General features: G+C 41.6%; 1 long non-coding RNA gene across 1 annotated transcript; it reads right to left on the reverse strand.

Moving 5' to 3' along the window:
* Window positions 1–5,315: 5,315 nt before the first annotated feature.
* LOC140269366 (uncharacterized) lies at window positions 5,316–10,050 on the reverse strand. Its single transcript, XR_011907609.1, has 4 exons — window positions 10,008–10,050; window positions 9,317–9,354; window positions 8,841–8,877; window positions 5,316–6,121 (listed from the first exon to the last, which is right to left on the reverse strand). It is a non-coding gene; the product is annotated as an uncharacterized lncRNA (long non-coding RNA).
* Between the last annotated feature and the right edge of the window lie 698 nt (window positions 10,051–10,748).

Genomic DNA, 10,748 nt, shown 5'->3' on the forward strand with positions numbered 1-10,748 from the left:
ATGTATTTGGTCAGATACTGTATACACGAGTAAGCATTCAGAATGAAGGACACATCGATGTTACTGTCCCAGGCTTTAAGCAGATGTGGGTTGTACCCGTTTATCCAGCAGTCTTTGGGATCACGCTTCAGGTAGATTGCAGTCTTTCTGTTCATACTCTGAAGGCACCGTTCATACTCTGCCAGCGTCAAGTTGCATCGAGAGAGGACCTGCTCCAGACTCAAGGAAGCAATTTCAGGTTGATTCAGCAGCTGCAGCAGAGGTCTGAGTTTGCTCTTTGCAGTTCCAGTGTTATCATCCTCACCGGGTCTGGTGATCATTGTGTTTGTGCAGGGTGGCTTTGGAAAACCAAACCGACAACCAGAGTTCACACTCTTGAAGCAGCTCCTAGTGTGGTTCTTACTGTGCTTCTGAACTTCAGAGACTTTCTGGAACAGTTCAGGTTGTGTTTCTGGGTCAGGCAGTTGTGCTGAGATGTATCTGTCTACAAAATCACACACAGTCTGATCATCACAAACATCCAGTTCAGGTGCTCCATCAACCCAAAGCATTGCATGAATATGTGGACTTCCTCTGTGCTGAAACTCAACTCTGTAGAAAAAGTCAATCACTTTCCCCAGTGGCTGAGCATCTGAGAGCAGCAGATCTCTGAATAGTGCCTCAACACGCTTATCAAACAAACGCATGCAGGTGACAGGGTTGGATCGCAGAATCTCACACTTTACAGTCCAGTCAAGTGATTCAAAATCAACCTGTTCTCCTTGCTGTCTCTTTATTGTTTCAATCACTTCAGGCCATCTGAACTCAGCAGCTGAAAATGTGCAGAAGAACGTCGGAGTTCCCAACTGTCTGATCATGGCAAACAAATCTTTAGTTGTTTTCTCCCAGTATACTGGAGTCCCTCTCAGTGGCTGCATGAATCTGACTGCATCTTTATTTCTCACCAGTCTCTCAACCTCTCGTTTGTCTTGTAACATGCCCGAGGTTATCATGCGTCCATCTCTGGTCATTGTTTTACCTTTTCTCAGCTGTATCGTCATACTGTTATTAGCCAAGTGTATCTCTATCACAAACTGTGCAAAGAACAAGTAGTTTGGGTCTCTGGCAAAACGATCATCCACATTAAAAAGCCTTGACTTGAAATATCCACTTGGACTGACTTTAATGTGTCTCATTTGGTCCAATGTGTTCTCACCCGTAGGAAATTGTACAGGGAATGACATGGATTCCAAATTTGGAGTCCTGAAGAAGCTAACTGGACTATTTCTCTGGGCAGGTGCCACACAATAAGTGTTATCACTGTAACAGAGGATCTCTTCTGATATGTCAAGAGGCTGAAGGCATGATTCTAAAGCAAACCCTCCATTTGGCAGATCACCTTCATCTCCATCATCTCTCTGCTGCTGTGGTTGTTCACATTCACAGTTCTGATCATTTTCAGGCTCATTTTCTGCCTCACACAGTGCATTTCTCTCACACATGTCAATTTCCATCAAATCTGCATCATCATAGTCATCCTCCCCCATGCTGACATCACTATCCTCATCATCATCCTCATCATCATCATCAGGAAGTGTTGGGTCACAGAGTTCCGCTTCATCTCTGATAGTAACGTCCTGATACTCTGGATGAACCTGCTTCAGTTTCAGTAATGCAGAGACTAGTTTAGGCCAGGTTACTGTCTGAAAAAGCTGATGCCCTCTGTAAGACAAACGTCTTTTCAGTTTCACTCTCATCACCTGAGACTCACTCCTCAGTCTGGGTAATGCATTGACTGTTTCTTGGACCTCAGATGGCACACACACAACATTTCCCCTGATCAGTCTTTGTCTGCCTCTTGGAAGAGGAATGATCTTTGCAAACGGTATGCACTTAGCAATCAAATGTCTTTCCAGAATATTCAGATCTGACAGTTCGCTGGGAATTTCAGACAACTGGAGTTTATTAGCTGCTGCGAGGTTTGGCATGCATCCTTTTTTTAGATGAGCGTGGCACGTGTGACAAATCCACTCTTTCCTTCTCTCATCAGGAACTGTGCATGGTTCATTTCTGCAGGCTTCATCACAAACATGAACATACTTTCCTGTCAGACACTGTGAAACCACATTAGGATTTTTGCCATAATTTGACCTTGTGCAGGTTCGTACCTGGTTGGGAAACGAGGCCTTATGACACACAGTGCAGACATAAGTGGGACCAGCCTTAATATTAGCTCTGAACACAGATATGGCTTCATTGATCAATCTGCTTTCAACTGTCTCGTGTTGCAGACTCTGTGCTTCTCTGGTCTCTGTTTGAGTGTTTCTGTTCATTTGTCTGTATTTTCTTTTAATGCTCATAGCACGTCTGATGTTATCCATCATCCTGAATGACTGACTGTTCCTGTATCTGTTTCTCATGAGTTTTTTCATCAGCTGTCTGTGTCTGATTCTGTATAGTCTGTCATTCGCATAACGTTGAGTAATATAACTTCTCTGCCTCTGTCGAAAGCTTTCACTCTGTCTGTAACGGTTTATTATGTACATCTTTTGTCTTTGTGAAAATCCTTCTTTTTCTCTGTAAGATCTCCTGATGTATGACTTTTGTTTCTCTCTGAATCCTTCTTTTTCTCTGTAAGATCTCCTGACGTATGACTTTTGTTTCTGTCTGAATCCTTCTTTTTCTCTGTAAGCTCTCCTGATATATGACTTTTGTTTCTCTCTGAATCCTTCTTTTTCTCTGTAAGATCTCCTGATATATGACTTTTGTTTCTCTCTGAATCCTTCTTTTTCTCTGTAAGCTCTCCTGATATATGACTTTTGTTTCTCTCTGAATCCTTCTTTTTCTCTGTAAGATCTCCTGATATATGACTTTTGTTTCTCTCTGAATCCTTCTTTTTCTCTGTAAGATCTCCTGATATATGACTTTTGTTTCTCTCTGAATCCTTCTTTTTCTCTGTAAGATCTCCTGATATATGACTTTTGTTTCTCTCTGAATTCTGCATTCTTTTGATATAACATTTTGATGCGTGATCTTTTCTTTTCTCTCTGCATTTCATTACACGCATACATTTCCCTTTCTCTCCTTTTTTTATTCACTTTTCTCTGCTGAGGTATATTTCTTGCCATCATTCTCCTTTTCATTTTTATCCTCTGCTGTTTACTAAGTTTGGACAGATTACATGAGATTCCCTTCAAACCATTATCTGGAAGATCACTGTGACAGATATTTGATCCACTGTGAGAAGCATCATTTGGAGGGCAAATGATTTCAACACATGGTTCATGTTCAACTTGGGCACAGGGAACTGTGTTCTGTTCTCGTCTCACAGATGCTGGAGAAGTGATATCAGTGGATAATTCCTCCAAAACATTGCAACAGAGATCATTAAGAACAGTGGGCATCACTGAGGCAGATAAGTTTGGCTCATTCTGAGGAAAATTCTGTGATGGGAACGTTGTCACTTCAACTTGTTCAACATTTGTTTGATTTGACATTTCTGGTGAAATGTTCTCAGACTGATCAGTGGCAGTGTGTCTGTGTGATTCATTGACAGCTTCCTGTAACAGAGGAGGTGCATCAACAGGTGTGTGTCTGCAGCCTGTGTCTGAAACAGCATTTCTCTGGTTGGATGTGTTCACACTGTGAAATGACAGAGGCTTGAGTTCATACATACAAGATAACTGGATATCAAACATTGTATTGCACAACTTGATCCTGTCAATCATGTCTCTCAGATGTGTGAATTTCAGCATCACAGCAGTACCAAAGTTCAACAGCCTGGGTGACAGTGGCAGTCCATCTTTGTTCCTGGAGTGTGGGTCAAAGTATCCGTACTGACCAGATCTACATCTGAAAACTGCGACACATAACCCTGCCATGATCAGCAGCCCATACTGTACATCTGATGACAAAAAGCTCAGTCCATGTTCAAGGCTGAGAAGCCTCTCTCCACCTCCAAATGTTCCATACACCGACAGCTGAGCGAAGTCCACCTGATACTTTGACCTGCGTGCACTAACTTCATCTGGAAGTTCATCAGATGCCAAATGGACACTGTCAGGAAACCTTTCTCTGGCCTGTCTGTACACAGCATCACCTTTATCCAGAACTAGGTCAAGATCTGCTCTGCTAATCTTTTCATTCTCATGAAAAAAGGACAGAAACACCAAACTGTTGGCCACACACTGACTGTTCCTGTATTTTCCATATTTTAATGAAGCCTGACTGCGTGAGGCACAGACATGTGTCACTGATGGCTGAGGTTCCACATTCACACTGTGTTGATGAGTCGCTCCAGCTGCATCACGTCCTCTCTTTACCATGTCTGCATAAGATACCTGAGGCACACTCTGCTTTACCTGTTGGTCTTTATCATGCTGGAAAGCATTCATGACAGTGTTCCCATCAGAAACTGAACTCTGACCTCTGCTGTTTACCTGCTGTCCATCAGAAGACTCTCCAACACACACACCATCACTGTGATGATCTCTCTTTACAACCTCAGCATAAGATACCTTCTGTGACACCAGGGTGCTGCTCTGACAGCTGATACCTTCTGCTTGTTCACTCTGAGATTCTTTCTCCTTCTGCCACCTGAGCTTCTGAGCCTGAGAACGTTGACCCTTCCTTGGCATTGTTGCTGAGTTTCAGAACCTTAAAACTTTATTTGTAGTGATGTCACCAACACAAGTTTTATTCACAGTTGTGATATTTCAAATGTAGTTCTGTGTAGTTTATCAGTATCAATGCTCTTTTCAGTTAACAGATTTACACGTTATGTCTACCTTGGAAAATATCAACAGCAGAAAAATTCTTATCAAATAGAAAAACAGATGTTTATTATGACACAGAGAAGTTAAACTTTAATCTGAAGATTCCAACAGACCAAAACCTCAGCTACTTTTATGGAATAAAAAAATATCCAATTAAAAGTTTTAACTTGTTTCACTTCTTTCCAATTTTTAAAATGTCAGGTTAGAATTACGTTCAGTGGTTCTTTATTTTCTTCCAAATTATAACTATTATTATGCAAAAACTGCAGTTGTAACACTGAAATGTAGCAGAAAAGATCAGCTATGAAAATGTTAGCAGGATCTCAAAAGTAATGTGTGTTACAGAATGAACAAACCTTCAAAGATAAATGATCAGTAGTTCAATCAGCTACAATCTGTTGAAGTACTCTCACTATCATTAGCTTCTTAGCTTCTGAATCACAGATGGATTCTGTGTTTCAGACAGATTTAATGACAACAAGCTGAATTCAAATCTCTGAAAGCTCTTATATATATATATGAAGCGTTGTGATGCAGATCAGGATCTCAGCAGCAGCAGGATGACAGATGCTTCTGGTAGCTGGACTCCACGTCTGGTCAGTTCAGAGCAGACAGCAAACAGACACTCCAATCCTCCTTACAGATGTGTTTTATTTCAACACTTGTATGAACAAACCTGCAGTGAGTCAGCAGCACAGGAACAGATGCAGTGCTTTTATTTCACTTTAATAAATGTGTTTATTTGTGTCTATAACAAGAATGAACTGTTAAATTTCTGTAAGCACTGTTTTCAGATAGGAATTTATAGATTCAAAGATGAAGAATCTTTTGATTGATCTACCTAAAATTAGCCAATTACTTGTCAGTTAGTGTCAAAATAGTTACTGTTTGATTTTATCTAGAAATCTGTCAAGATCAAGATTTCTCTTTAAGAATCAAGTTTGTATAATAATATTTTAAACTTTAGCCAAATTTGAATGAAAATGTGCCAATTTTTTTTCCAATTTCAAAGTTTATCAGAGTATGTATGAGAGAGGTAGACAGGACAGAGAGAGCAGTGAGAGTAGAGTCTCAGATTCCAAAAACAGCAAGACAAGGTTCCAATCAACCTCAGGTTCTGAAAATCAGGTTCTGGAAATCAGGTTCTGAAAATCAGGTTCTCAAAATCGGTTCTTAGGTTCTGAAAATCGGTTCTTAAGTTCTCAAAGTTCTCAAGTTCTCAAAGGTCTCAAAACAGATAGAGGGGGGATAGATGGATACGAGACAGAATTCCAATAAATTAGGTAGAGTTTGGAGATGGGACAGGAGAGATAGAGCAGCCAATAATGATAGAGGAGAAGGAGGAGAGGTGGTGGACAGCAGGACACCTGGAAGACACAAAGAGATAACAGTTAGACACAGTTTGATGAAGCAAAGATCAAAACACATTAAACTGTGCTGCAATTCATGTCTTCAAATGACCAGGAGCCTCATGTATTAAGGGAGCGTACGCACAAAAAAGTGTCTTTTTCAGGTCAACGATCAGATGCATCAAGAGCAAAATAACTATGAAAATGTGCGGTGTCTCATGCCAACTTCAGGGCTGCCGTAAGCACTTTTCTACAGCTGTTGATTCTTTGGCAACACTTAGAGGTGATGTTGGGAAAGTGTTATAATAAATAAATGTGAACACAATTTGTCCTCAGACTGAGTGATGTGCACATTTGAGACACATGAACAGAATTACATGAACCCATGTGTCTGCAATTACATGAGTGGATTTAAAAGCATGCGCAAAGTGTTGCAGTGCATACCATTAAAAACAATGGCTGCTTTAGCGGTGTTGGAAGACATTGTAAATGGTACAATTGGAAGAAAGCGTGTTTTCAGGGACTGAGAGGATTTGCTGGCACATGATGACAACTGGCTCATCAGCCGTTTTGAGGGCAATCCTCCTGGAACTGTGCGCAGAGCTGCGGCCGGTGTTGGAGCGCAACACAGCGAGGAGCCATGCGCTGCTTGTAATTGTCCTAATATTATTCCCCGTGACGTGCATTGAGCATGTGTGCCCCCAATTTCTATCCCGTCTTCACAGTATCATAGTTGGTGGTTAAAGTTAGTAACTTGCTGTTTTTTTGCTGGTTAAACAACAGCTTAAGATCTTTCTAACAAGCCCCTGATCGTCTCTGTGTGCAAATGTTAGTAACCCTGTGCGTAAAGTGGGAAATGTCTTAATCAGCCTCACCTTTTCCCCGGCGCACTTCTGCTCTGGTTACTGTATGAATATGTTTATTGTTAGTTACACTATTTGTGTACCTATAGGTATTTACCTTGGGGGTAATCACTCCCACACCCACCACCCCTGACAGAGCAGCGTCACCCATAGTTTTGCTCTCTGTTCAAACAGCCCCCCCCTCCCCCGCCTGTTTTGGCCACATTTCGGCGGTGGGCAGCCAGTCTCCGCTTCACATCCACCTTAATATCGGACCACTTCTTTTTCACCTCTGCTTGTGTGCACTTCTCAGACCCCACAGCATTAAAGGCCTCGCTCACGCTCTCCCACCCACTCCTCTTACGTTTACTGCTTATATCGTAGGACAGCCTTCCAAAGAGCACATTTCTGCGCCTCCACTTCAGAAAGTAGCACCTTTCCGTGAAGTTATTCTTTTTCCCCCATCTTACTCATTCTTTTCTCTTTATTTTCTGATTGTGCAGAGACGGGAATCGCAGGTGCAGGGCTCAATTAAATATTATTTGCATATTGAAATAGGGGCGTGGACAGGGAGGAGTCGGGTACTCCGACATGTGCGCTCAATTCCACTTTGTTTGGGATGTACAAACGAAATGTGCTTAGATTGATGCGTGCACACACATCCTGATATTTTTGTATGTTGGAGGGCATTTTGGTTTGAGCGTACGCCATCTTTCAGTAGGAAATCCACAATCCACACAAGTCTTTGTACATGAGGCCCCTGGACTTTTTTCTTTTTTACTTTTTAGTCCAAAACATTGATAGAAGTTTTGAGATGTGTGAAAACAGCTGACACCATGAAATGTGGACTTCATTAAAAGAATGTCAGACCCAATCTGACTTGTTCAACATGAAGCAGAAAGGTACAGAACTGTGATCACTGCACAACATGTTCTGCACACATTACAGTGTAACTGGACCCTGACAGACCACCACAGAGAGCAGCTGCAGTCTTTGCATCAGAACAATCCAGATGCTCTCCACAGTAAACACCAGATTGGCTCAGAGGAATGTTTAATGAGGACTTTGGACCTTAAAAATGTTTTTGGTCGATCACAGAGCTTAATGGGATTGACAGTATCATCACATCAAAATGACTCCACAGAACATATCAGAGCTCCAGTCCTGGGTTGTTATTCTGCTGAGTCATGTTTTCAGTCCCTAAAGATAGTTTGAGAGGGGCGGGTCAAACAGCTGCTTATTGATGTGATGAAGAACTCATTGAATAGATTAATAAACCAGGATGAAGCTTCAGCAGATTGATCACAGCTTGTTGTCAGAAAAACCTTTAGAGTCTGCCTTTAGTGATGTTCCATTAAAACTGTTAGACTCTGCTGCTGGGACCTGTTCTGATCCACTTTACAGGCAGAACAGCTCAGTTCACATGGCTCTAACATGACTCCAGTCAGTGTTTACAGCTCTGTTTTTAGGGCGGCTGCTCTTCCTCCTAAGCTACAGCCGCCCACCAATCGGAAGGTCGGTAGTTCGACTCTGGCTTCCCCAGGATACATGTCGAAGCGTCCTTGGGCAAGACACTGAACCCCACGTTGCTCCCCCAGTGTATCATTGGGGGTATGGATGTGTGTGAATGATTAGAAAAAGCATGTAGTTATGTATCTTAAGACGTGCTGTATGAATGTGTGTGAGTGGGGTGAATGTGGCATGTAGTGAAGCGCTTTGAGTGGTCAGTTAGACTAGAAAAGCGCTATACAAGTACAAGTCCATTTACCATTTTTACTACATTTATATTCAACTCAGCAGTTGTGATAAACCACAAAGACACTGATTAAAATGTGAAACACTCCTACACTCAGTGATGTGATGAACTGAACCTCACTGACTAGAAATCTACTCACCAGCAAAGCAGGAGTTCTGGTCCTGTTCTCTCTGGGTCTGAGAGGAGAAACAGTTTATTAGTAGCTGATCAGAAGACTCTGAACACACACATCATCTGATCTCACAGCTGATTGGTTCTGCTCCTGTCTGTACAGGATGAGCTTTGGTCCAGACTTTTGTGGACTTTAAGTAGTTAAATGTTGTCGGTTGATGATCACTTCAGAGAGGCTGAATGTGTTCATGATCAGAAACATGGAAACTTTCCCAGTTCTGCTCACAGAGACCATCCAAAGCTTTGGGGATCAGAGATCAGGTGGAAATCAGAGCAGTAACACATCAGCTGTGAAATCTGTTCTCTGACTAATGATCAATGTTTCACTTCATTCATGCAGTTTGAGAAGGACAGGTCTGCCAGATGTTACACAGCTGCACACAGACAGGAAGCAGAGCAGGTATCAGGAACACATCCATCAAAGAACTAACTGTTTGTCCTCACCAGTCAGGAGCAGGAGCAGGGGTCAGAGTTCAGGTAGTCTAAAGAAAGGAGGAAAAAAGAGTTGTCAGTTAAATTCTTCCAGCTGAGGACACAGCAGGTTCACCAACAGGGAGACAATAAAACACCATGTAATGACACTGCAGCTTAAATTGTGTGTCACTGGGACATGGAGCTGCTGTTGTTGTGGGCTTTTCTAACTCAGCTGTTCCATCAGCATCCAGATCATGTAAAGAGCACAGCTGTGCTGTCATTTCAGCTTTATTTCCAGAGAAAATGACTGATGAGACAAAGTTAGAAGTAGCACAAAGTCTCATCTTCTGTCAGCTGCCTTTCAGTGAACATCATGTGCTGAGCTGCTGTGATTGGCTGCTTTATCTGTCAATCACTGACACCGCCCACAGCAACAGCACAGTAAAATGTACAAATGAAGATATAACATTACAGCTAAAATGGAGATATGCAGAAATAAATACTTTCTGCTGACATGGGAGACTCACTTTAACTGGAAACACAATATTATCTAAATAGCTTCCGAAGGACGCCAACTTTCACCAAACTGTTCTTGGTGAGTAGAAAAACGTATTTCATGCCAGAAATAAGGTCTAGGTTTAAAAATACTTAAGTTCCCCTTTAACTCAGTCAGCTTATGTGATCTACAGTCTGTTTAACTTTACAATAACTCTGTACTTACCAGCCAAACCAGGGATCTGAATCAATTTTCTCTCTCAGTCTGAGAAAAGACACATAGTCAGTTAGTTATCCAAGTATAAAGACTGAATATACCTGAACCACAGAACACAGAGGGAGAGTACTGCTCATTATCAGCTGCCTGTCTCTCTGATCATGAATTTAAATAGATTTACTATAGCGTCTCAGTTACTGGGACATTAACATAAGCTGGTGCATGTTATTTAATAGGACCAGTTGTTTACTTCGTGAGCTTTACTGAGTCTGTGTTTATTATTTTATGTCACATGAACTTTCATTGCTGGGATAGGCTCCAGCCCACCCGCTACCCGATTAACGGATTGACGGTATAGAAAATGGATGGATGGATGAACTTTCATGACAGAGTCTCCATGAAAATACCTTCGGCTGACAGGCTCAGCTTGAACTGACACACGATAAACGCTCAGAAACAGACATTAGCTCTAACATTATTCATTATTCCTTTAGTAAACCGAACATGGCCTAGAATTGTTGATTAAAACTAAGAAGAAACCATTAGTTTTAGATCATATTACTTGTTAATACCTCTCCATTGATCCGAGCCGCTTTACAAAGCGACCCTTTCACGTTAGCAACGATGCTAACAATAGCGAGTCAAAACGTTAGATGTTACAGTGGCTCACAGAACAAGATATTTAGCTGTTACTTGCTTTACGTTCATTCAGTTGCTGTCAAAAACCATTTATGTCATTGATTTAAACAG

This window comes from Leuresthes tenuis, unplaced genomic scaffold (genome assembly GCF_036924035.1).
Source record: "Leuresthes tenuis unplaced genomic scaffold, fLeuTen1.0.hap1 SCAF_14, whole genome shotgun sequence".
In the NCBI taxonomy this organism is placed as follows: Eukaryota; Metazoa; Chordata; class Actinopteri; order Atheriniformes; family Atherinopsidae; genus Leuresthes; species Leuresthes tenuis.